A 26,119-nucleotide genomic window follows, 5' to 3' on the forward strand; every position below is an offset into this window, starting at 1 on the left:
CTCTGAAACTTAACCTAAGCGTTTTTCGAAGCTACTTTTTGGCTAACTTCTTATAGGAAGGTCTAGGAGCTCTGAAAATGAACGTGCGCGTCTTTCACTCTTCCCGAGAGACTTAGAAGAATTTTGTGATATTTTTTATTAAAATGGTGTATAAGGGTATATATATAAATATATTTTATGCACTGTATATGAGCTGGCGATTTCTAAGTCTGTGGTTCCGAGAGGGGGTAACCAGGCTCACTAATAAAGGTCAAGCCACTTGGCTGCCAGAATGCCCTGCTTCAGCACAGACCAGAAAGGCATTGTGATAAGCGTATCCCCGGTATAGTCAGGGGTTAATGGGAGTCGTCCCCGTCCCCCCAGTATACGGCCAGAACCATGGACCCGGTACTTGTGGTTCGGACTGTCTCCAACCAGCCATAATGTTGTGAGAGTGAAATTATGTCTAAGTCCAGCTTTGTTACATTAGAAGCAACTCTGAAACTTAACCTAAGCGTTTTTCGAAGCTACTTTTTGGCTAACTTCTTATAGGAAGGTCTAGGAGCTCTGAAAATGAACGTGCGCGTCTTTTACTCTTCCCGAGGGACTTAGAAGAATTTTGTGATATTTTTTATTAAAATGGTGTATAAGGGTATATATATAAATATATTTTATGCACTGTATATGAGCTGGCGATTTCTAAGTCTGTGGTTCCGAGAGGGGGTAACCAGGCTCACTAATAAAGGTCAAGCCACTTGGCTGCCAGAATGCCCTGCTTCAGCACAGACCAGAAAGGCATTGTGATAAGCGTATCCCCGGTATAGTCAGGGGTTAATGGGAGTCGTCCCCGTCCCCCCAGTATACGGCCAGAACCATGGACCCGGTACTTGTGGTTCGGACTGTCTCCAACCAGCCATAATGTTGTGAGAGTGAAATTATGTCTAAGTCCAGCTTTGGTACATTAGAAGCAACTCTGAAACTTAACCTAAGCGTTTTTCGAAGCTACTTTTTGGCTAACTTCTTATAGGAAGGTCTAGGAGCTCTGAAAATGAACGTGCGCGTCTTTCACTCTTCCCGAGAGACTTAGAAGAATTTTGTGATATTTTTTATTAAAATGGTGTATAAGGGTATATATATAAATATATTTTATGCACTGTATATGAGCTGGCGATTTCTAAGTCTGTGGTTCCGAGAGGGGGTACTGTGTGATGATGTCAGCCTGTCTGTGATGTAAGAGAGACATTGTGATATCATCACATACTGTAGGCAGGATGGCAGGTGTAAAGCTTCTAAAAGAGAGAGGGAGGGAGAGAGGTAGAGGAGAGAGAGGGAGAAAGAGGGAGAGAGAGAGCAAGCAGCTCCTCCCTCCCATGCAAATGACTGGAGGCAGAGGAGTAGAGGGACAGAAGCCTGTGCTGCTTGTAATGGGACAGGATTTGGGGTGCTGTTTCATGCTCTATCTCCCTCCCTCCCACTGTCTCAGGTGCAGAAAGTTTTCAAGGGAGAGAGGAAAGGAAGAGGAAAATGGAAGCTGAGGAGAGCTGGTCCTGTCCCTCTTGTTGGTAAAGAGGGGGCATCCAGAAAGAGGTAAGGAGATAGTTTTATTTTAATTCAAGAAGGAGTGCCTGGTGGCGTAGCTGGTGTGCTCTGTCACACTACAGACCCCTCCCTGTGTGTGTGTGTGCGTGCGTGCGTGCGTGCGTGCGTGCGTCTGCAGGGGGTATCTGTCCCATCCATAGATATCAGGGGTACTGCAGCTGCTGCTGCTGTTCAAACTTTTGCTTTAGGCCCATTCCTTTGATGTTAATAAGCGTTTCTAGTACAATCTTTTTCGCTCTGTTCACCCACATCTTTACATTACCTCGTGTGTGTGTGTGTGTGTGTGTGTGTGTGTGTGTATGTGTATGTGTGTGTACGTGTGTATAGCATGTGTTTGAAACACTATACTGTATCTGCATAGAAAAAAAGCCTTCTTTTAGTAATGTACAGTTCAAATACTGTATGAACATGACCCCATCTCATCTCATCCCCCTGACTCTGGATACAAAACATTCATGTATTCGTTTGCAACTTTTCATACAATTTGCTTGCACCATTTCAGAGAAATTAAATATTTAAAATGGAAATAAATTGGTAACTGCAGTAACAAACAACACTGTACATGCTAATAGTACATCCATGTAAGCAGTACATACATGCTCAGGAGTTGTTTTTTTGGATCGGTATATACTTGTCATTATCCACTTCAACCATTTTAATTCCCCCCTTTTAAATTATTGTACTGGTTGATGTGTATGTATATATATATATATATATATATATATATATATATAGATATATATCTATATATATATATATATATATATATTTCAACCATTATCACCTACAGTACAGTAGCATACAGTGCTCCCACTGCAGCAAGGGATTCTGGGAAATGACATGCAATGTTTACTCGCTCATCCCACAACGTGGCGGTATCAAATATAGCGTTTTCCCAGTTATTATATCCCTGCAGGATGTAGGATAATCCCAGCCAAACCCACATACTTACTACATTCCCGTTATGTCACATGTATTATTTCCTGTGAAGGAAGCGCTATGTATATTCCCATTATGGTCACAAATTGGACGATACTGTATTTCCATTATGTCTCCTATTATTTTCCCATGATATCTCATAGAATACTGTCATCCAAAACCACATCATTATTGAATGATTGAAAATGATGCTCCGTTTTATGTCAAGATTGTCTTGACACTTAGACCCCCAAGATTTCAATAGCGCCTCACTTAAAAGATGACATTATTTTTGATTCAAATGAACTTTTATGGTGCAGAAGCCGCATGGTGCCTGTGCCTACAGTGTATGTATTTGTCAGTGTGTCTCTATCTGCATTTCTGTCTCTTGCTGGCCGCCAGCCTGTGTGATGATGTCAGCCTGTCTGTGATGTAAGAGAGACATTGTGATATCATCACATACTGTAGGCAGGATGGCAGGTGTAAAGCTTCTAAAAGAGAGAGGGAGGGAGAGAGGTAGAGGAGAGAGAGGGAGAAAGAGGGAGAGAGAGAGCAAGCAGCTCCTCCCTCCCATGCAAATGACTGGAGGCAGAGGAGTAGAGGGACAGAAGCCTGTGCTGCTTGTAATGGGACAGGATTTGGGGTGCTGTTTCATGCTCTATCTCCCTCCCTCCCACTGTCTCAGGTGCAGAAAGTTTTCAAGGGAGAGAGGAAAGGAAGAGGAAAATGGAAGCTGAGGAGAGCTGGTCCTGTCCCTCTTGTTGGTAAAGAGGGGGCATCCAGAAAGAGGTAAGGAGATAGTTTTATTTTAATTCAAGAAGGAGTGCCTGGTGGCGTAGCTGGTGTGCTCTGTCACACTACAGACCCCTCCCTGTGTGTGTGTGTGCGTGCGTGCGTGCGTGCGTGCGTGCGTGCGTCTGCAGGGGGTATCTGTCCCATCCATAGATATCAGGGGTACTGCAGCTGCTGCTGCTGTTCAAACTTTTGCTTTAGGCCCATTCCTTTGATGTTAATAAGCGTTTCTAGTACAATCTTTTTCGCTCTGTTCACCCACATCTTTACATTACCTCGTGTGTGTGTGTGTGTGTGTGTGTGTGTGTGTGTATGTGTATGTGTGTGTACGTGTGTATAGCATGTGTTTGAAACACTATACTGTATCTGCATAGAAAAAAAGCCTTCTTTTAGTAATGTACAGTTCAAATACTGTATGAACATGACCCCATCTCATCTCATCCCCCTGACTCTGGATACAAAACATTCATGTATTCGTTTGCAACTTTTCATACAATTTGCTTGCACCATTTCAGAGAAATTAAATATTTAAAATGGAAATAAATTGGTAACTGCAGTAACAAACAACACTGTACATGCTAATAGTACATCCATGTAAGCAGTACATACATGCTCAGGAGTTGTTTTTTTGGATCGGTATATACTTGTCATTATCCACTTCAACCATTTTAATTCCCCCCTTTTAAATTATTGTACTGGTTGATGTGTATGTATATATATATATATATATATATATATATATATATAGATATATATCTATATATATATATATATATATATATTTCAACCATTATCACCTACAGTACAGTAGCATACAGTGCTCCCACTGCAGCAAGGGATTCTGGGAAATGACATGCAATGTTTACTCGCTCATCCCACAACGTGGCGGTATCAAATATAGCGTTTTCCCAGTTATTATATCCCTGCAGGATGTAGGATAATCCCAGCCAAACCCACATACTTACTACATTCCCGTTATGTCACATGTATTATTTCCTGTGAAGGAAGCGCTATGTATATTCCCATTATGGTCACAAATTGGACGATACTGTATTTCCATTATGTCTCCTATTATTTTCCCATGATATCTCATAGAATACTGTCATCCAAAACCACATCATTATTGAATGATTGAAAATGATGCTCCGTTTTATGTCAAGATTGTCTTGACACTTAGACCCCCAAGATTTCAATAGCGCCTCACTTAAAAGATGACATTATTTTTGATTCAAATGAACTTTTATGGTGCAGAAGCCGCATGGTGCCTGTGCCTACAGTGTATGTATTTGTCAGTGTGTCTCTATCTGCATTTCTGTCTCTTGCTGGCCGCCAGCCTGTGTGATGATGTCAGCCTGTCTGTGATGTAAGAGAGACATTGTGATATCATCACATACTGTAGGCAGGATGGCAGGTGTAAAGCTTCTAAAAGAGAGAGGGAGGGAGAGAGGTAGAGGAGAGAGAGGGAGAAAGAGGGAGAGAGAGAGCAAGCAGCTCCTCCCTCCCATGCAAATGACTGGAGGCAGAGGAGTAGAGGGACAGAAGCCTGTGCTGCTTGTAATGGGACAGGATTTGGGGTGCTGTTTCATGCTCTATCTCCCTCCCTCCCACTGTCTCAGGTGCAGAAAGTTTTCAAGGGAGAGAGGAAAGGAAGAGGAAAATGGAAGCTGAGGAGAGCTGGTCCTGTCCCTCTTGTTGGTAAAGAGGGGGCATCCAGAAAGAGGTAAGGAGATAGTTTTATTTTAATTCAAGAAGGAGTGCCTGGTGGCGTAGCTGGTGTGCTCTGTCACACTACAGACCCCTCCCTGTGTGTGTGTGTGCGTGCGTGCGTGCGTGCGTGCGTGCGTCTGCAGGGGGTATCTGTCCCATCCATAGATATCAGGGGTACTGCAGCTGCTGCTGCTGTTCAAACTTTTGCTTTAGGCCCATTCCTTTGATGTTAATAAGCGTTTCTAGTACAATCTTTTTCGCTCTGTTCACCCACATCTTTACATTACCTCGTGTGTGTGTGTGTGTGTGTGTGTGTGTGTGTGTATGTGTATGTGTGTGTACGTGTGTATAGCATGTGTTTGAAACACTATACTGTATCTGCATAGAAAAAAAGCCTTCTTTTAGTAATGTACAGTTCAAATACTGTATGAACATGACCCCATCTCATCTCATCCCCCTGACTCTGGATACAAAACATTCATGTATTCGTTTGCAACTTTTCATACAATTTGCTTGCACCATTTCAGAGAAATTAAATATTTAAAATGGAAATAAATTGGTAACTGCAGTAACAAACAACACTGTACATGCTAATAGTACATCCATGTAAGCAGTACATACATGCTCAGGAGTTGTTTTTTTGGATCGGTATATACTTGTCATTATCCACTTCAACCATTTTAATTCCCCCCTTTTAAATTATTGTACTGGTTGATGTGTATGTATATATATATATATATATATATATATATATATATAGATATATATCTATATATATATATATATATATATTTCAACCATTATCACCTACAGTACAGTAGCATACAGTGCTCCCACTGCAGCAAGGGATTCTGGGAAATGACATGCAATGTTTACTCGCTCATCCCACAACGTGGCGGTATCAAATATAGCGTTTTCCCAGTTATTATATCCCTGCAGGATGTAGGATAATCCCAGCCAAACCCACATACTTACTACATTCCCGTTATGTCACATGTATTATTTCCTGTGAAGGAAGCGCTATGTATATTCCCATTATGGTCACAAATTGGACGATACTGTATTTCCATTATGTCTCCTATTATTTTCCCATGATATCTCATAGAATACTGTCATCCAAAACCACATCATTATTGAATGATTGAAAATGATGCTCCGTTTTATGTCAAGATTGTCTTGACACTTAGACCCCCAAGATTTCAATAGCGCCTCACTTAAAAGATGACATTATTTTTGATTCAAATGAACTTTTATGGTGCAGAAGCCGCATGGTGCCTGTGCCTACAGTGTATGTATTTGTCAGTGTGTCTCTATCTGCATTTCTGTCTCTTGCTGGCCGCCAGCCTGTGTGATGATGTCAGCCTGTCTGTGATGTAAGAGAGACATTGTGATATCATCACATACTGTAGGCAGGATGGCAGGTGTAAAGCTTCTAAAAGAGAGAGGGAGGGAGAGAGGTAGAGGAGAGAGAGGGAGAAAGAGGGAGAGAGAGGGAGAAAGAGGGAGAGAGAGAGCAAGCAGCTCCTCCCTCCCATGCAAATGACTGGAGGCAGAGGAGTAGAGGGACAGAAGCCTGTGCTGCTTGTAATGGGACAGGATTTGGGGTGCTGTTTCATGCTCTATCTCCCTCCCTCCCACTGTCTCAGGTGCAGAAAGTTTTCAAGGGAGAGAGGAAAGGAAGAGGAAAATGGAAGCTGAGGAGAGCTGGTCCTGTCCCTCTTGTTGGTAAAGAGGGGGCATCCAGAAAGAGGTAAGGAGATAGTTTTATTTTAATTCAAGAAGGAGTGCCTGGTGGCGTAGCTGGTGTGCTCTGTCACACTACAGACCCCTCCCTGTGTGTGTGTGTGCGTGCGTGCGTGCGTGCGTGCGTGCGTCTGCAGGGGGTATCTGTCCCATCCATAGATATCAGGGGTACTGCAGCTGCTGCTGCTGTTCAAACTTTTGCTTTAGGCCCATTCCTTTGATGTTAATAAGCGTTTCTAGTACAATCTTTTTCGCTCTGTTCACCCACATCTTTACATTACCTCGTGTGTGTGTGTGTGTGTGTGTGTGTGTGTGTGTATGTGTATGTGTGTGTACGTGTGTATAGCATGTGTTTGAAACACTATACTGTATCTGCATAGAAAAAAAGCCTTCTTTTAGTAATGTACAGTTCAAATACTGTATGAACATGACCCCATCTCATCTCATCCCCCTGACTCTGGATACAAAACATTCATGTATTCGTTTGCAACTTTTCATACAATTTGCTTGCACCATTTCAGAGAAATTAAATATTTAAAATGGAAATAAATTGGTAACTGCAGTAACAAACAACACTGTACATGCTAATAGTACATCCATGTAAGCAGTACATACATGCTCAGGAGTTGTTTTTTTGGATCGGTATATACTTGTCATTATCCACTTCAACCATTTTAATTCCCCCCTTTTAAATTATTGTACTGGTTGATGTGTATGTATATATATATATATATATATATATATATATATATAGATATATATCTATATATATATATATATATATATATTTCAACCATTATCACCTACAGTACAGTAGCATACAGTGCTCCCACTGCAGCAAGGGATTCTGGGAAATGACATGCAATGTTTACTCGCTCATCCCACAACGTGGCGGTATCAAATATAGCGTTTTCCCAGTTATTATATCCCTGCAGGATGTAGGATAATCCCAGCCAAACCCACATACTTACTACATTCCCGTTATGTCACATGTATTATTTCCTGTGAAGGAAGCGCTATGTATATTCCCATTATGGTCACAAATTGGACGATACTGTATTTCCATTATGTCTCCTATTATTTTCCCATGATATCTCATAGAATACTGTCATCCAAAACCACATCATTATTGAATGATTGAAAATGATGCTCCGTTTTATGTCAAGATTGTCTTGACACTTAGACCCCCAAGATTTCAATAGCGCCTCACTTAAAAGATGACATTATTTTTGATTCAAATGAACTTTTATGGTGCAGAAGCCGCATGGTGCCTGTGCCTACAGTGTATGTATTTGTCAGTGTGTCTCTATCTGCATTTCTGTCTCTTGCTGGCCGCCAGCCTGTGTGATGATGTCAGCCTGTCTGTGATGTAAGAGAGACATTGTGATATCATCACATACTGTAGGCAGGATGGCAGGTGTAAAGCTTCTAAAAGAGAGAGGGAGGGAGAGAGGTAGAGGAGAGAGAGGGAGAAAGAGGGAGAGAGAGAGCAAGCAGCTCCTCCCTCCCATGCAAATGACTGGAGGCAGAGGAGTAGAGGGACAGAAGCCTGTGCTGCTTGTAATGGGACAGGATTTGGGGTGCTGTTTCATGCTCTATCTCCCTCCCTCCCACTGTCTCAGGTGCAGAAAGTTTTCAAGGGAGAGAGGAAAGGAAGAGGAAAATGGAAGCTGAGGAGAGCTGGTCCTGTCCCTCTTGTTGGTAAAGAGGGGGCATCCAGAAAGAGGTAAGGAGATAGTTTTATTTTAATTCAAGAAGGAGTGCCTGGTGGCGTAGCTGGTGTGCTCTGTCACACTACAGACCCCTCCCTGTGTGTGTGTGTGCGTGCGTGCGTGCGTGCGTGCGTGCGTCTGCAGGGGGTATCTGTCCCATCCATAGATATCAGGGGTACTGCAGCTGCTGCTGCTGTTCAAACTTTTGCTTTAGGCCCATTCCTTTGATGTTAATAAGCGTTTCTAGTACAATCTTTTTCGCTCTGTTCACCCACATCTTTACATTACCTCGTGTGTGTGTGTGTGTGTGTGTGTGTGTGTGTGTATGTGTATGTGTGTGTACGTGTGTATAGCATGTGTTTGAAACACTATACTGTATCTGCATAGAAAAAAAGCCTTCTTTTAGTAATGTACAGTTCAAATACTGTATGAACATGACCCCATCTCATCTCATCCCCCTGACTCTGGATACAAAACATTCATGTATTCGTTTGCAACTTTTCATACAATTTGCTTGCACCATTTCAGAGAAATTAAATATTTAAAATGGAAATAAATTGGTAACTGCAGTAACAAACAACACTGTACATGCTAATAGTACATCCATGTAAGCAGTACATACATGCTCAGGAGTTGTTTTTTTGGATCGGTATATACTTGTCATTATCCACTTCAACCATTTTAATTCCCCCCTTTTAAATTATTGTACTGGTTGATGTGTATGTATATATATATATATATATATATATATATATATATAGATATATATCTATATATATATATATATATATATTTCAACCATTATCACCTACAGTACAGTAGCATACAGTGCTCCCACTGCAGCAAGGGATTCTGGGAAATGACATGCAATGTTTACTCGCTCATCCCACAACGTGGCGGTATCAAATATAGCGTTTTCCCAGTTATTATATCCCTGCAGGATGTAGGATAATCCCAGCCAAACCCACATACTTACTACATTCCCGTTATGTCACATGTATTATTTCCTGTGAAGGAAGCGCTATGTATATTCCCATTATGGTCACAAATTGGACGATACTGTATTTCCATTATGTCTCCTATTATTTTCCCATGATATCTCATAGAATACTGTCATCCAAAACCACATCATTATTGAATGATTGAAAATGATGCTCCGTTTTATGTCAAGATTGTCTTGACACTTAGACCCCCAAGATTTCAATAGCGCCTCACTTAAAAGATGACATTATTTTTGATTCAAATGAACTTTTATGGTGCAGAAGCCGCATGGTGCCTGTGCCTACAGTGTATGTATTTGTCAGTGTGTCTCTATCTGCATTTCTGTCTCTTGCTGGCCGCCAGCCTGTGTGATGATGTCAGCCTGTCTGTGATGTAAGAGAGACATTGTGATATCATCACATACTGTAGGCAGGATGGCAGGTGTAAAGCTTCTAAAAGAGAGAGGGAGGGAGAGAGGTAGAGGAGAGAGAGGGAGAAAGAGGGAGAGAGAGGGAGAAAGAGGGAGAGAGAGAGCAAGCAGCTCCTCCCTCCCATGCAAATGACTGGAGGCAGAGGAGTAGAGGGACAGAAGCCTGTGCTGCTTGTAATGGGACAGGATTTGGGGTGCTGTTTCATGCTCTATCTCCCTCCCTCCCACTGTCTCAGGTGCAGAAAGTTTTCAAGGGAGAGAGGAAAGGAAGAGGAAAATGGAAGCTGAGGAGAGCTGGTCCTGTCCCTCTTGTTGGTAAAGAGGGGGCATCCAGAAAGAGGTAAGGAGATAGTTTTATTTTAATTCAAGAAGGAGTGCCTGGTGGCGTAGCTGGTGTGCTCTGTCACACTACAGACCCCTCCCTGTGTGTGTGTGTGCGTGCGTGCGTGCGTGCGTGCGTGCGTCTGCAGGGGGTATCTGTCCCATCCATAGATATCAGGGGTACTGCAGCTGCTGCTGCTGTTCAAACTTTTGCTTTAGGCCCATTCCTTTGATGTTAATAAGCGTTTCTAGTACAATCTTTTTCGCTCTGTTCACCCACATCTTTACATTACCTCGTGTGTGTGTGTGTGTGTGTGTGTGTGTGTGTGTATGTGTATGTGTGTGTACGTGTGTATAGCATGTGTTTGAAACACTATACTGTATCTGCATAGAAAAAAAGCCTTCTTTTAGTAATGTACAGTTCAAATACTGTATGAACATGACCCCATCTCATCTCATCCCCCTGACTCTGGATACAAAACATTCATGTATTCGTTTGCAACTTTTCATACAATTTGCTTGCACCATTTCAGAGAAATTAAATATTTAAAATGGAAATAAATTGGTAACTGCAGTAACAAACAACACTGTACATGCTAATAGTACATCCATGTAAGCAGTACATACATGCTCAGGAGTTGTTTTTTTGGATCGGTATATACTTGTCATTATCCACTTCAACCATTTTAATTCCCCCCTTTTAAATTATTGTACTGGTTGATGTGTATGTATATATATATATATATATATATATATATATATATAGATATATATCTATATATATATATATATATATATATTTCAACCATTATCACCTACAGTACAGTAGCATACAGTGCTCCCACTGCAGCAAGGGATTCTGGGAAATGACATGCAATGTTTACTCGCTCATCCCACAACGTGGCGGTATCAAATATAGCGTTTTCCCAGTTATTATATCCCTGCAGGATGTAGGATAATCCCAGCCAAACCCACATACTTACTACATTCCCGTTATGTCACATGTATTATTTCCTGTGAAGGAAGCGCTATGTATATTCCCATTATGGTCACAAATTGGACGATACTGTATTTCCATTATGTCTCCTATTATTTTCCCATGATATCTCATAGAATACTGTCATCCAAAACCACATCATTATTGAATGATTGAAAATGATGCTCCGTTTTATGTCAAGATTGTCTTGACACTTAGACCCCCAAGATTTCAATAGCGCCTCACTTAAAAGATGACATTATTTTTGATTCAAATGAACTTTTATGGTGCAGAAGCCGCATGGTGCCTGTGCCTACAGTGTATGTATTTGTCAGTGTGTCTCTATCTGCATTTCTGTCTCTTGCTGGCCGCCAGCCTGTGTGATGATGTCAGCCTGTCTGTGATGTAAGAGAGACATTGTGATATCATCACATACTGTAGGCAGGATGGCAGGTGTAAAGCTTCTAAAAGAGAGAGGGAGGGAGAGAGGTAGAGGAGAGAGAGGGAGAAAGAGGGAGAGAGAGAGCAAGCAGCTCCTCCCTCCCATGCAAATGACTGGAGGCAGAGGAGTAGAGGGACAGAAGCCTGTGCTGCTTGTAATGGGACAGGATTTGGGGTGCTGTTTCATGCTCTATCTCCCTCCCTCCCACTGTCTCAGGTGCAGAAAGTTTTCAAGGGAGAGAGGAAAGGAAGAGGAAAATGGAAGCTGAGGAGAGCTGGTCCTGTCCCTCTTGTTGGTAAAGAGGGGGCATCCAGAAAGAGGTAAGGAGATAGTTTTATTTTAATTCAAGAAGGAGTGCCTGGTGGCGTAGCTGGTGTGCTCTGTCACACTACAGACCCCTCCCTGTGTGTGTGTGTGCGTGCGTGCGTGCGTGCGTGCGTGCGTCTGCAGGGGGTATCTGTCCCATCCATAGATATCAGGGGTACTGCAGCTGCTGCTGCTGTTCAAACTTTTGCTTTAGGCCCATTCCTTTGATGTTAATAAGCGTTTCTAGTACAATCTTTTTCGCTCTGTTCACCCACATCTTTACATTACCTCGTGTGTGTGTGTGTGTGTGTGTGTGTGTGTGTGTATGTGTATGTGTGTGTACGTGTGTATAGCATGTGTTTGAAACACTATACTGTATCTGCATAGAAAAAAAGCCTTCTTTTAGTAATGTACAGTTCAAATACTGTATGAACATGACCCCATCTCATCTCATCCCCCTGACTCTGGATACAAAACATTCATGTATTCGTTTGCAACTTTTCATACAATTTGCTTGCACCATTTCAGAGAAATTAAATATTTAAAATGGAAATAAATTGGTAACTGCAGTAACAAACAACACTGTACATGCTAATAGTACATCCATGTAAGCAGTACATACATGCTCAGGAGTTGTTTTTTTGGATCGGTATATACTTGTCATTATCCACTTCAACCATTTTAATTCCCCCCTTTTAAATTATTGTACTGGTTGATGTGTATGTATATATATATATATATATATATATATATATATATAGATATATATCTATATATATATATATATATATATTTCAACCATTATCACCTACAGTACAGTAGCATACAGTGCTCCCACTGCAGCAAGGGATTCTGGGAAATGACATGCAATGTTTACTCGCTCATCCCACAACGTGGCGGTATCAAATATAGCGTTTTCCCAGTTATTATATCCCTGCAGGATGTAGGATAATCCCAGCCAAACCCACATACTTACTACATTCCCGTTATGTCACATGTATTATTTCCTGTGAAGGAAGCGCTATGTATATTCCCATTATGGTCACAAATTGGACGATACTGTATTTCCATTATGTCTCCTATTATTTTCCCATGATATCTCATAGAATACTGTCATCCAAAACCACATCATTATTGAATGATTGAAAATGATGCTCCGTTTTATGTCAAGATTGTCTTGACACTTAGACCCCCAAGATTTCAATAGCGCCTCACTTAAAAGATGACATTATTTTTGATTCAAATGAACTTTTATGGTGCAGAAGCCGCATGGTGCCTGTGCCTACAGTGTATGTATTTGTCAGTGTGTCTCTATCTGCATTTCTGTCTCTTGCTGGCCGCCAGCCTGTGTGATGATGTCAGCCTGTCTGTGATGTAAGAGAGACATTGTGATATCATCACATACTGTAGGCAGGATGGCAGGTGTAAAGCTTCTAAAAGAGAGAGGGAGGGAGAGAGGTAGAGGAGAGAGAGGGAGAAAGAGGGAGAGAGAGGGAGAAAGAGGGAGAGAGAGAGCAAGCAGCTCCTCCCTCCCATGCAAATGACTGGAGGCAGAGGAGTAGAGGGACAGAAGCCTGTGCTGCTTGTAATGGGACAGGATTTGGGGTGCTGTTTCATGCTCTATCTCCCTCCCTCCCACTGTCTCAGGTGCAGAAAGTTTTCAAGGGAGAGAGGAAAGGAAGAGGAAAATGGAAGCTGAGGAGAGCTGGTCCTGTCCCTCTTGTTGGTAAAGAGGGGGCATCCAGAAAGAGGTAAGGAGATAGTTTTATTTTAATTCAAGAAGGAGTGCCTGGTGGCGTAGCTGGTGTGCTCTGTCACACTACAGACCCCTCCCTGTGTGTGTGTGTGCGTGCGTGCGTGCGTGCGTGCGTGCGTCTGCAGGGGGTATCTGTCCCATCCATAGATATCAGGGGTACTGCAGCTGCTGCTGCTGTTCAAACTTTTGCTTTAGGCCCATTCCTTTGATGTTAATAAGCGTTTCTAGTACAATCTTTTTCGCTCTGTTCACCCACATCTTTACATTACCTCGTGTGTGTGTGTGTGTGTGTGTGTGTGTGTGTGTATGTGTATGTGTGTGTACGTGTGTATAGCATGTGTTTGAAACACTATACTGTATCTGCATAGAAAAAAAGCCTTCTTTTAGTAATGTACAGTTCAAATACTGTATGAACATGACCCCATCTCATCTCATCCCCCTGACTCTGGATACAAAACATTCATGTATTCGTTTGCAACTTTTCATACAATTTGCTTGCACCATTTCAGAGAAATTAAATATTTAAAATGGAAATAAATTGGTAACTGCAGTAACAAACAACACTGTACATGCTAATAGTACATCCATGTAAGCAGTACATACATGCTCAGGAGTTGTTTTTTTGGATCGGTATATACTTGTCATTATCCACTTCAACCATTTTAATTCCCCCCTTTTAAATTATTGTACTGGTTGATGTGTATGTATATATATATATATATATATATATATATATATATAGATATATATCTATATATATATATATATATATATTTCAACCATTATCACCTACAGTACAGTAGCATACAGTGCTCCCACTGCAGCAAGGGATTCTGGGAAATGACATGCAATGTTTACTCGCTCATCCCACAACGTGGCGGTATCAAATATAGCGTTTTCCCAGTTATTATATCCCTGCAGGATGTAGGATAATCCCAGCCAAACCCACATACTTACTACATTCCCGTTATGTCACATGTATTATTTCCTGTGAAGGAAGCGCTATGTATATTCCCATTATGGTCACAAATTGGACGATACTGTATTTCCATTATGTCTCCTATTATTTTCCCATGATATCTCATAGAATACTGTCATCCAAAACCACATCATTATTGAATGATTGAAAATGATGCTCCGTTTTATGTCAAGATTGTCTTGACACTTAGACCCCCAAGATTTCAATAGCGCCTCACTTAAAAGATGACATTATTTTTGATTCAAATGAACTTTTATGGTGCAGAAGCCGCATGGTGCCTGTGCCTACAGTGTATGTATTTGTCAGTGTGTCTCTATCTGCATTTCTGTCTCTTGCTGGCCGCCAGCCTGTGTGATGATGTCAGCCTGTCTGTGATGTAAGAGAGACATTGTGATATCATCACATACTGTAGGCAGGATGGCAGGTGTAAAGCTTCTAAAAGAGAGAGGGAGGGAGAGAGGTAGAGGAGAGAGAGGGAGAAAGAGGGAGAGAGAGGGAGAAAGAGGGAGAGAGAGAGCAAGCAGCTCCTCCCTCCCATGCAAATGACTGGAGGCAGAGGAGTAGAGGGACAGAAGCCTGTGCTGCTTGTAATGGGACAGGATTTGGGGTGCTGTTTCATGCTCTATCTCCCTCCCTCCCACTGTCTCAGGTGCAGAAAGTTTTCAAGGGAGAGAGGAAAGGAAGAGGAAAATGGAAGCTGAGGAGAGCTGGTCCTGTCCCTCTTGTTGGTAAAGAGGGGGCATCCAGAAAGAGGTAAGGAGATAGTTTTATTTTAATTCAAGAAGGAGTGCCTGGTGGCGTAGCTGGTGTGCTCTGTCACACTACAGACCCCTCCCTGTGTGTGTGTGTGCGTGCGTGCGTGCGTGCGTGCGTGCGTCTGCAGGGGGTATCTGTCCCATCCATAGATATCAGGGGTACTGCAGCTGCTGCTGCTGTTCAAACTTTTGCTTTAGGCCCATTCCTTTGATGTTAATAAGCGTTTCTAGTACAATCTTTTTCGCTCTGTTCACCCACATCTTTACATTACCTCGTGTGTGTGTGTGTGTGTGTGTGTGTGTGTGTGTATGTGTATGTGTGTGTACGTGTGTATAGCATGTGTTTGAAACACTATACTGTATCTGCATAGAAAAAAAGCCTTCTTTTAGTAATGTACAGTTCAAATACTGTATGAACATGACCCCATCTCATCTCATCCCCCTGACTCTGGATACAAAACATTCATGTATTCGTTTGCAACTTTTCATACAATTTGCTTGCACCATTTCAGAGAAATTAAATATTTAAAATGGAAATAAATTGGTAACTGCAGTAACAAACAACACTGTACATGCTAATAGTACATCCATGTAAGCAGTACATACATGCTCAGGAGTTGTTTTTTTGGATCGGTATATACTTGTCATTATCCACTTCAACCATTTTAATTCCCCCCTTTTAAATTATTGTACTGGTTGATGTGTATGTATATATATATATATATATATATATATATATATATAGATATATATCTATATATATATATATATATATATTTCAACCATTATCACCTACAGTACAGTAGCATACAGTGCTCCCACTGCAGCAAGGGATTCTGGGAAATGACATGCAATGTTTACTCGCTCATCCCACAACGTGGCGGTATCAAATATAGCGTTTTCCCAGTTATTATATCCCTGCAGGATGTAGGATAATCCCAGCCAAACCCACATACTTACTACATTCCCGTTATGTCACATGTATTATTTCCTGTGAAGGAAGCGCTATGTATATTCCCATTATGGTCACAAATTGGACGATACTGTATTTCCATTATGTCTCCTATTATTTTCCCATGATATCTCATAGAATACTGTCATCCAAAACCACATCATTATTGAATGATTGAAAATGATGCTCCGTTTTATGTCAAGATTGTCTTGACACTTAGACCCCCAAGATTTCAATAGCGCCTCACTTAAAAGATGACATTATTTTTGATTCAAATGAACTTTTATGGTGCAGAAGCCGCATGGTGCCTGTGCCTACAGTGTATGTATTTGTCAGTGTGTCTCTATCTGCATTTCTGTCTCTTGCTGGCCGCCAGCCTGTGTGATGATGTCAGCCTGTCTGTGATGTAAGAGAGACATTGTGATATCATCACATACTGTAGGCAGGATGGCAGGTGTAAAGCTTCTAAAAGAGAGAGGGAGGGAGAGAGGTAGAGGAGAGAGAGGGAGAAAGAGGGAGAGAGAGAGCAAGCAGCTCCTCCCTCCCATGCAAATGACTGGAGGCAGAGGAGTAGAGGGACAGAAGCCTGTGCTGCTTGTAATGGGACAGGATTTGGGGTGCTGTTTCATGCTCTATCTCCCTCCCTCCCACTGTCTCAGGTGCAGAAAGTTTTCAAGGGAGAGAGGAAAGGAAGAGGAAAATGGAAGCTGAGGAGAGCTGGTCCTGTCCCTCTTGTTGGTAAAGAGGGGGCATCCAGAAAGAGGTAAGGAGATAGTTTTATTTTAATTCAAGAAGGAGTGCCTGGTGGCGTAGCTGGTGTGCTCTGTCACACTACAGACCCCTCCCTGTGTGTGTGTGTGCGTGCGTGCGTGCGTGCGTGCGTGCGTCTGCAGGGGGTATCTGTCCCATCCATAGATATCAGGGGTACTGCAGCTGCTGCTGCTGTTCAAACTTTTGCTTTAGGCCCATTCCTTTGATGTTAATAAGCGTTTCTAGTACAATCTTTTTCGCTCTGTTCACCCACATCTTTACATTACCTCGTGTGTGTGTGTGTGTGTGTGTGTGTGTGTGTGTATGTGTATGTGTGTGTACGTGTGTATAGCATGTGTTTGAAACACTATACTGTATCTGCATAGAAAAAAAGCCTTCTTTTAGTAATGTACAGTTCAAATACTGTATGAACATGACCCCATCTCATCTCATCCCCCTGACTCTGGATACAAAACATTCATGTATTCGTTTGCAACTTTTCATACAATTTGCTTGCACCATTTCAGAGAAATTAAATATTTAAAATGGAAATAAATTGGTAACTGCAGTAACAAACAACACTGTACATGCTAATAGTACATCCATGTAAGCAGTACATACATGCTCAGGAGTTGTTTTTTTGGATCGGTATATACTTGTCATTATCCACTTCAACCATTTTAATTCCCCCCTTTTAAATTATTGTACTGGTTGATGTGTATGTATATATATATATATATATATATATATATATATATAGATATATATCTATATATATATATATATATATATTTCAACCATTATCACCTACAGTACAGTAGCATACAGTGCTCCCACTGCAGCAAGGGATTCTGGGAAATGACATGCAATGTTTACTCGCTCATCCCACAACGTGGCGGTATCAAATATAGCGTTTTCCCAGTTATTATATCCCTGCAGGATGTAGGATAATCCCAGCCAAACCCACATACTTACTACATTCCCGTTATGTCACATGTATTATTTCCTGTGAAGGAAGCGCTATGTATATTCCCATTATGGTCACAAATTGGACGATACTGTATTTCCATTATGTCTCCTATTATTTTCCCATGATATCTCATAGAATACTGTCATCCAAAACCACATCATTATTGAATGATTGAAAATGATGCTCCGTTTTATGTCAAGATTGTCTTGACACTTAGACCCCCAAGATTTCAATAGCGCCTCACTTAAAAGATGACATTATTTTTGATTCAAATGAACTTTTATGGTGCAGAAGCCGCATGGTGCCTGTGCCTACAGTGTATGTATTTGTCAGTGTGTCTCTATCTGCATTTCTGTCTCTTGCTGGCCGCCAGCCTGTGTGATGATGTCAGCCTGTCTGTGATGTAAGAGAGACATTGTGATATCATCACATACTGTAGGCAGGATGGCAGGTGTAAAGCTTCTAAAAGAGAGAGGGAGGGAGAGAGGTAGAGGAGAGAGAGGGAGAAAGAGGGAGAGAGAGGGAGAAAGAGGGAGAGAGAGAGCAAGCAGCTCCTCCCTCCCATGCAAATGACTGGAGGCAGAGGAGTAGAGGGACAGAAGCCTGTGCTGCTTGTAATGGGACAGGATTTGGGGTGCTGTTTCATGCTCTATCTCCCTCCCTCCCACTGTCTCAGGTGCAGAAAGTTTTCAAGGGAGAGAGGAAAGGAAGAGGAAAATGGAAGCTGAGGAGAGCTGGTCCTGTCCCTCTTGTTGGTAAAGAGGGGGCATCCAGAAAGAGGTAAGGAGATAGTTTTATTTTAATTCAAGAAGGAGTGCCTGGTGGCGTAGCTGGTGTGCTCTGTCACACTACAGACCCCTCCCTGTGTGTGTGTGTGCGTGCGTGCGTGCGTGCGTGCGTGCGTCTGCAGGGGGTATCTGTCCCATCCATAGATATCAGGGGTACTGCAGCTGCTGCTGCTGTTCAAACTTTTGCTTTAGGCCCATTCCTTTGATGTTAATAAGCGTTTCTAGTACAATCTTTTTCGCTCTGTTCACCCACATCTTTACATTACCTCGTGTGTGTGTGTGTGTGTGTGTGTGTGTGTGTGTATGTGTATGTGTGTGTACGTGTGTATAGCATGTGTTTGAAACACTATACTGTATCTGCATAGAAAAAAAGCCTTCTTTTAGTAATGTACAGTTCAAATACTGTATGAACATGACCCCATCTCATCTCATCCCCCTGACTCTGGATACAAAACATTCATGTATTCGTTTGCAACTTTTCATACAATTTGCTTGCACCATTTCAGAGAAATTAAATATTTAAAATGGAAATAAATTGGTAACTGCAGTAACAAACAACACTGTACATGCTAATAGTACATCCATGTAAGCAGTACATACATGCTCAGGAGTTGTTTTTTTGGATCGGTATATACTTGTCATTATCCACTTCAACCATTTTAATTCCCCCCTTTTAAATTATTGTACTGGTTGATGTGTATGTATATATATATATATATATATATATATATATATATAGATATATATCTATATATATATATATATATATATATTTCAACCATTATTATCACCTACAGTACAGTAGCATACAGTGCTCCCACTGCAGCAAGGGATTCTGGGAAATGACATGCAATGTTTACTCGCTCATCCCACAACGTGGCGGTATCAATATAGCGTTTTCCCAGGTTATTATATCCCTGCAGGATGTAGGATAATCCCAGCCAAACCCACATACTTACTACATTCCCGTTATGTCACATGTATTATTTCCTGTGAAGGAAGCGCTATGTATATTCCCATTATGGTCACAAATTGGACGATACTGTATTTCCATTATGTCTCCTATTATTTTCCCATGATATCTCATAGAATACTGTCATCCAAAACCACATCATTATTGAATGATTGAAAATGATGCTCCGTTTTATGTCAAGATTGTCTTGACACTTAGAGACCCCCAAGATTTCAATAGCGCCTCACTTAAAAGATGACATTATTTTTGATTCAAATGTACTTTTATGGTGCAGAAGCCGCATGGTGCCTGTGCCTACAGTGTATGTATTTGTCAGTGTGTCTCTATCTGCATTTCTGTCTCTTGCTGGCCGCCAGCCTGTGTGATGATGTCAGCCTGTCTGTGATGTAAGAGAGACATTGTGATATCATCACATACTGTAGGCAGGATGGCAGGTGTAAAGCTTCTAAAAGAGAGAGGGAGGGAGAGAGGTAGAGGAGAGAGAAGGGAGAAAGAGGGAGAGAGAGGGAGGAAAAGAGGGAGAGAGAGAGCAAGCAGCTCCTCCCTCCCATGCAAATGACTGGAGGCAGAGGAGTAGAGGGACAGAAGCCTGTGCTGCTTGTAATGGGACAGGATTTGGGGGTGCTGTTTCATGCTCTATCTCCCTCCCTCCCACTGTCTCAGGTGCAGAAAGTTTTCAAGGGAGAGAGGGAAAGGAAGAGGAAAATGGAAGCTGAGGAGAGCTGGTCCTGTCCCTCTTGTTGGTAAAGAGGGGGCATCCAGAAAGAGGTAAGGAGATAGTTTTTATTTTAATTCAAGAAGGAGTGCCTGGTGGCGTAGCTGGTGTGCTCTGTCACACTACAGACCCCTCCCTGTGTGTGTGTGTGGCGTGCGTGCGTGCGTGCGTGCGTGCGTGCGTCTGCAGGGGGTATCTGTCCCATCCATAGATATCAGGGGGTACTGCAGCTGCTGCTGCTGTTCAAACTTTTGCTTTAGGCCCATTCCTTTGATGTTAATAAGCGTTTCTAGTACAATCTTTTTCGCTCTGTTCACCCACATCTTTACATTACCTCGTGTGTGTGTGTGTGTGTGTGTGTGTGTGTGTGTATGTGTATGTGTGTGTACGTGTGTATAGCATGTGTTTTGAAACACTATACTGTATCTGCATAGAAAAAAAAGCCTTCTTTTAGTAATGTACAGTTCAAATACTGTATGAACATGACCCCATCTCATCTCATCCCCCTGACTCTGGATACAAAACATTCATGTATTCGTTTGCAACTTTTCATACAATTTGCTTGCACCATTTCAGAGAAATTAAATATTTAAAATGGAAATAAATTGGTAACTGCAGTAACAAACAACACTGTACATGCTAATAGTACATCCATGTAAGCAGTACATACATGCTCAGGAGTTGTTTTTTTGGATCGGTATATACTTGTCATTATCCACTTCAACCATTTTAATTCCCCCCTTTTAAATTATTGTACTGGTTGATGTGTATGTATATATATATATATATATATATATATATATATATATAGATATATATCTATATATATATATATATATATATATTTCAACCATTATCACCTACAGTACAGTAGCCATACAGTGCTCCCACTGCAGCAAGGGATTCTGGGAAATGACATGCAATGTTTACCTCGCTCATCCCACAACGTGGCGGTATCAAATATAGCGTTTTCCCAGTTATTATAATCCCTGCAGGATGTAGGATAATCCCAGCCAAACCCACATACTTACTACATTCCCGTTATGTCACATGTATTATTTTCCTGTGAAGGAAGCGCTATGTATATTCCCATTATGGTCACAAATTGGACGATACTGTATTTCCATTATGTCTCCTATTATTTTCCCAATGATATCTCATAGAATACTGTCATCCAAAACCACATCATTATTGAATGATTGAAAATGATGCTCCGTTTTATGTCAAGATTGTCTTGACACTTAGACCCCCAAGATTTCAATAGCGCCTCACTTAAAAGATGACATTATTTTTGATTCAAATGAACTTTTATGGTGCAGAAAGCCGCATGGGTGCCTGTGCCTACAGTGTATGTATTTGTCAGTGTGTCTCCTATCTGCATTTCTGTCTCTTGCTGGCCGCCAGCCTGTTGATGATGTCAGCCTGTCTGTGATGTAAGAGAGGACATTGTGATATCATCACATACTGTAGGCAGGATGGCAGGTGTAAAGCTTCTAAAAGAGAGAGGGAGGGAGAGAGGTAGAGGAGAGAGAGGGAGAAGAGAGGGAGAGAGATTGGGAGAAAGAGGGAGAGAGAGAGCAAGCAGCTCCTCCCTCCCATGCAAATGACTGGAGGCAGAGGAGTAGAGGGACAGAAGCCTGTGCTGCTTGTAATTGGGACTAGGATTTGGGGTGCTGTTTCATGCTCTATCTCCCTCCTCCCCACTGTCTCAGGTGCAGAAAGTTTTTCAAGGGAGAGAGGAAAGGAAGAGGAAAATGGAAGCTGAGAGAGCTGGTCCTGTCCCTCTTGTTGGTAAAGAGGGGGCATCCCAGAAAGAGGTAAGGAGATAGGTTTTATTTTAATTCAAGAAGGAGTGCCTGGTGGCGTAGCTGGTGTGCTCTGTCACACTACAGACTTCCCTCCCTGTGTGTGTGTGTGCGTGCCGTGCGTGCGTGCGTGCGTGCGTTGCGTCTGCAAGGGGGTATCTGTCCCATCCATAGATATCAGGGGTACTGCAGCTGCTGCTGCTTGTTCAAACTTTTGCTTTAGGCCCATTCCTTTGATGTTAATAAGCGTTTCTAGTACAATCTTTTTCGCTCTGTTCACCCACATGCTTTACATTACCATCGTGTGTGTGTGTGTGTGTGTGTGTGTGTGTGTGTATGTGTATGTGTAGTGTACGTGTGTATAGCATGTGTTTGAAACACTATACTGTATCTGCATAGAAAAAAAGCCTTCTTTTAGTAATGTACAGTTCAAATTACTGTATGAACATGACCCCCATCTCATCTCATCCCCCCTGACCTCTGGATACAAAACATTCATGTATTCGTTTGCAACTTTTCATTACAATTTGCTTGCACCATTTCAGAGAAATTAAATATTTAAAATGGAAATAAATTGGTAACTGCAGTAACAAACAACACTGTACATGCTAATAGTACACTCCATGTAAGCAGTACATACATGCTCAGGAGTTGTTTTTTTTGGATCGGTATATACTTGTCATTATCCACTTCCAACCATTTTAATTCCCCCCTTTTAAATTATTGTACTGGTTGATGTGTATGTATATATATATATATATATATATATATATATATAGGATATATATCTATATATATATATAATATATATATATTTCAAACCATTATCACCTACAGTACAGTAGCATACAGTGCTCCCACTGCAGCAAGGGGATTCTGGGAAATGACATGCAATGTTTACTCGCCTCATCCCACAACGTGGGCGGTATCAAATATAGCGTTTCTCCCAGTTATTATATCCCTGCAGGATGTAGGATAATCCCCAGCCAAACCCACATACTTACTACATTCCCGTTATGTCACATGTATTATTTCCTGTGAAGGAAGCGCTATGTATATTCCCATTATGGTCACAAATTGGACGATACTGTATTTCCATTATGTCTCCTATTATTTTCCCATGATATCTCATAGAATACTGTCATCCAAAACCACATCATTATTGAATGATTGAAAATGATGCTTCCGTTTTATGTCAAGATTGTCTTGACACTTAGACCCCCCAAGATTTCAATAGCGCCTCACTAAAAGATGACATTATTTTTGATTCAAATGAACTTTTATGGTGCAGAAGCCGCATGGTGCCTGTGCCTACAGTGTATGTATTTGTCAGTGTGTCTCTATCTGCATTTCTGTCTCTTGCTGGCCGCCAGCCTGTGTGATGATGTCAGCCTGTCCTGTGATGTAAGAGAGACATTGTGATATCATCACATACTGTAGGCAGGATGGCAGGTGTAAAGCTTCTAAAAGAGAGAGGGAGGGAGAGAGGTAGAGGAGAGAGAGGGAGAGAAGAGGGAGAGAGAGAGCAAGCAGCTCCTCCCTCCCATGCAAATGACTGGAGGCAGAGGAGTAGAGGGACAGAAGCCTGTGCTGCTTGTAATGGGGACAGGATTTTGGGGTGCTGTTTCATGCTCTATCTCCCTCCCTCCCACTGTCTCAGGTGCAGAAAGTTTTCAAGGGAGAGAGGGAAAGGAAGAGGAAAATGGAAGCTGAGGAGAGCTGGTCCGTGTCCCTCTTGTTGGTAAAGAGGGGGGCATCCAGAAAGAGGTAAGGAGATAGTTTTATTTTAATTCAAGAAGGAGTGCCTGGTGGGCGTAGCTGGTGTGCTCTGTCACACTACAGACCCCCTCCCTTGTGTGTGTGTGTGCGTGCGTGCGTGCGTGCGTGCGTGCGTCTGCAGGGGGGTATCTGTCCCAATCCATAGATATCAGGGGTACTGCAGCTGCTGCTGCTGTTCAAACTTTTTGCTTTAGGCCCATTCCTTTGATGTTAATAAGCGTTTCTAGTACAATCTTTTTCGCTCTGTTCACCCACATCTTTACATTACCTCGTTGTGTGTGTGTGTGTGTGTGTGTGTGTGTGTGTATGTGTATGTGTGTTGTACGTGTGTATAGCATGTGTTTGAAACACTATACTGTATCTGCATAGAAAAAAAAGCCTTCTTTTAGTAATGTACAGTTCAAATACTGTATGAACATGACCCCATCTCATCTCATCCCCCTGACTCTGGATACAAAAACATTCATGTATTCGTTTGCAACTTTTCATACAATTTGCTTGCACCCATTTCAGAGAAATTAAATATTTAAAATGGAAATAAATTGGTAACTGCAGTAACAAACAACACTGTACATGCTAATAGTACATCCAATGTAAGCAGTACATTACATGCTCAGGAGTTGTTTTTTTGGATCGGTATATACTTGTCATTAATCCACTTCAACCATTTTAATTCCCCCCTTTTAAATTATTGTACTGGTTGATGTGTATGTATATATATATATATATATATATATATATATATATATAGATATATATCTATATATATATATATATATATATTTCAACCATTATTCACCTACAGTACAGTAGCATACAGTGCTCCCACTGCAGCAAGGGATTCTGGGAAATGACATGCAATGTTTACCCCTCGCTCATCCCACAACGTGGCGGTATCAAATATCAGCGTTTTCTCCCCAGTTATTATATCCCTGCAGGATGTAGGATAATCCCAGCCAAACCCACATACTTACTACATTCCCGTTATGTCACATGTATTATTTCCTGTGAAGGAAGCGCTATGTATATTCCCATTATGGTCACAAATTGGACGTATACTGTATTTCCATTATGTCCTCCTATTATTTTCCCATGATATCTCATAGAATACTGTCATCCAAAACCACATCATTATTGAATGATTGAAAATGATGCTCCGTTTTATGTCAAGATTGTCTTGACACACTTAGACCCCCCAAGATTTCAATAGCGCCTCACTTAAAATGATGACATTATTTTTGATTCAATGAACTTTTATGGTGCAGAAGCCGCATGGTGCCTGTGCCTACAGTGTATGTATTTTGTCAGTGTGTCTCTATCTGCATTTCTGTCTCTTGCTGGCCGCCAGCCTGTGTGATGATGTCAGCCTGTCTGTGATGTAAGAGAGACATTGTGATATCATCACATACTGTAGGCAGGATGGGAAGGCAGGTGTAAAGCTTCTAAAAGAGAGAGGGAGGGAGAGAGGTAGAGGAGAGAGGAGGGAGAGAAAGAGGGAGAGAGAGGGAGAAAGAGGGAGAGAGAGAGCAAGCAGCTCCTCCCTCCCATGCAAATGACTGGAGGCAGAGGGAGTAGAGGGACAGAAGCCTGTGCTGCTTGTAATGGGACAGGGATTTGGGGTGCTGTTTCATGCTCTATCTCCCTCCCTCCCACTGTCTCAGGTGCAGAAAGTTTTCAAGGGAGAGAGGAAAGGAAGAGGAAAATGGAAGCTGAGGAGAGCTGGTCCTGTCCCTCTTGTTGGTAAAGAGGGGGGCATCCAGAAAGAGGGTAAGGAGATAGTTTTTATTTTAATTCAAGAAGGGAGTGCCTGGTGGCGTAGCTGGTGTGCTCTGTCACACTACAGACCCCTCCCTGTTGTGTGTGTGTGCGTGCGTGCGTGCGGTGCGTGCGTGCGTCTGCAGGGGGTATCTGTCCCATCCATAGATATCAGGGGTACTGCAGCTGCTGCTGCTGTTCAAACTTTTGCTGTTAGGCCCATTCCTTTTGATGTT

At 41.8% G+C, this 26,119-nt stretch overlaps 1 long non-coding RNA gene across 2 annotated transcripts; it reads left to right on the forward strand.

Annotated features, from left to right (window-relative positions):
* Positions 1 to 1,308: 1,308 nt before the first annotated feature.
* LOC142481284 (uncharacterized) lies at positions 1,309 to 25,874 on the forward strand. 2 transcript variants are annotated; one of them, XR_012795715.1, is made up of 12 exons: positions 1,309 to 1,566; positions 3,182 to 3,285; positions 4,905 to 5,008; positions 6,642 to 6,745; positions 8,361 to 8,464; positions 10,098 to 10,201; positions 11,817 to 11,920; positions 13,554 to 13,657; positions 15,291 to 15,394; positions 17,008 to 17,111; positions 18,745 to 18,848; positions 25,790 to 25,874. It is a non-coding gene; the product is annotated as an uncharacterized LOC142481284 (long non-coding RNA). The 2 variants fall into 2 exon arrangements; XR_012795714.1 differs by lacking the exon at positions 25,790 to 25,874 and adding an exon at positions 20,493 to 20,521 and having other exon boundaries at positions 1,311 to 1,566.
* Positions 25,875 to 26,119: the final 245 nt, after the last annotated feature.

This window comes from Ascaphus truei, unplaced genomic scaffold (genome assembly GCF_040206685.1).
Source record: "Ascaphus truei isolate aAscTru1 unplaced genomic scaffold, aAscTru1.hap1 HAP1_SCAFFOLD_248, whole genome shotgun sequence".
NCBI classification, from domain to species: Eukaryota; Metazoa; Chordata; class Amphibia; order Anura; family Ascaphidae; genus Ascaphus; species Ascaphus truei.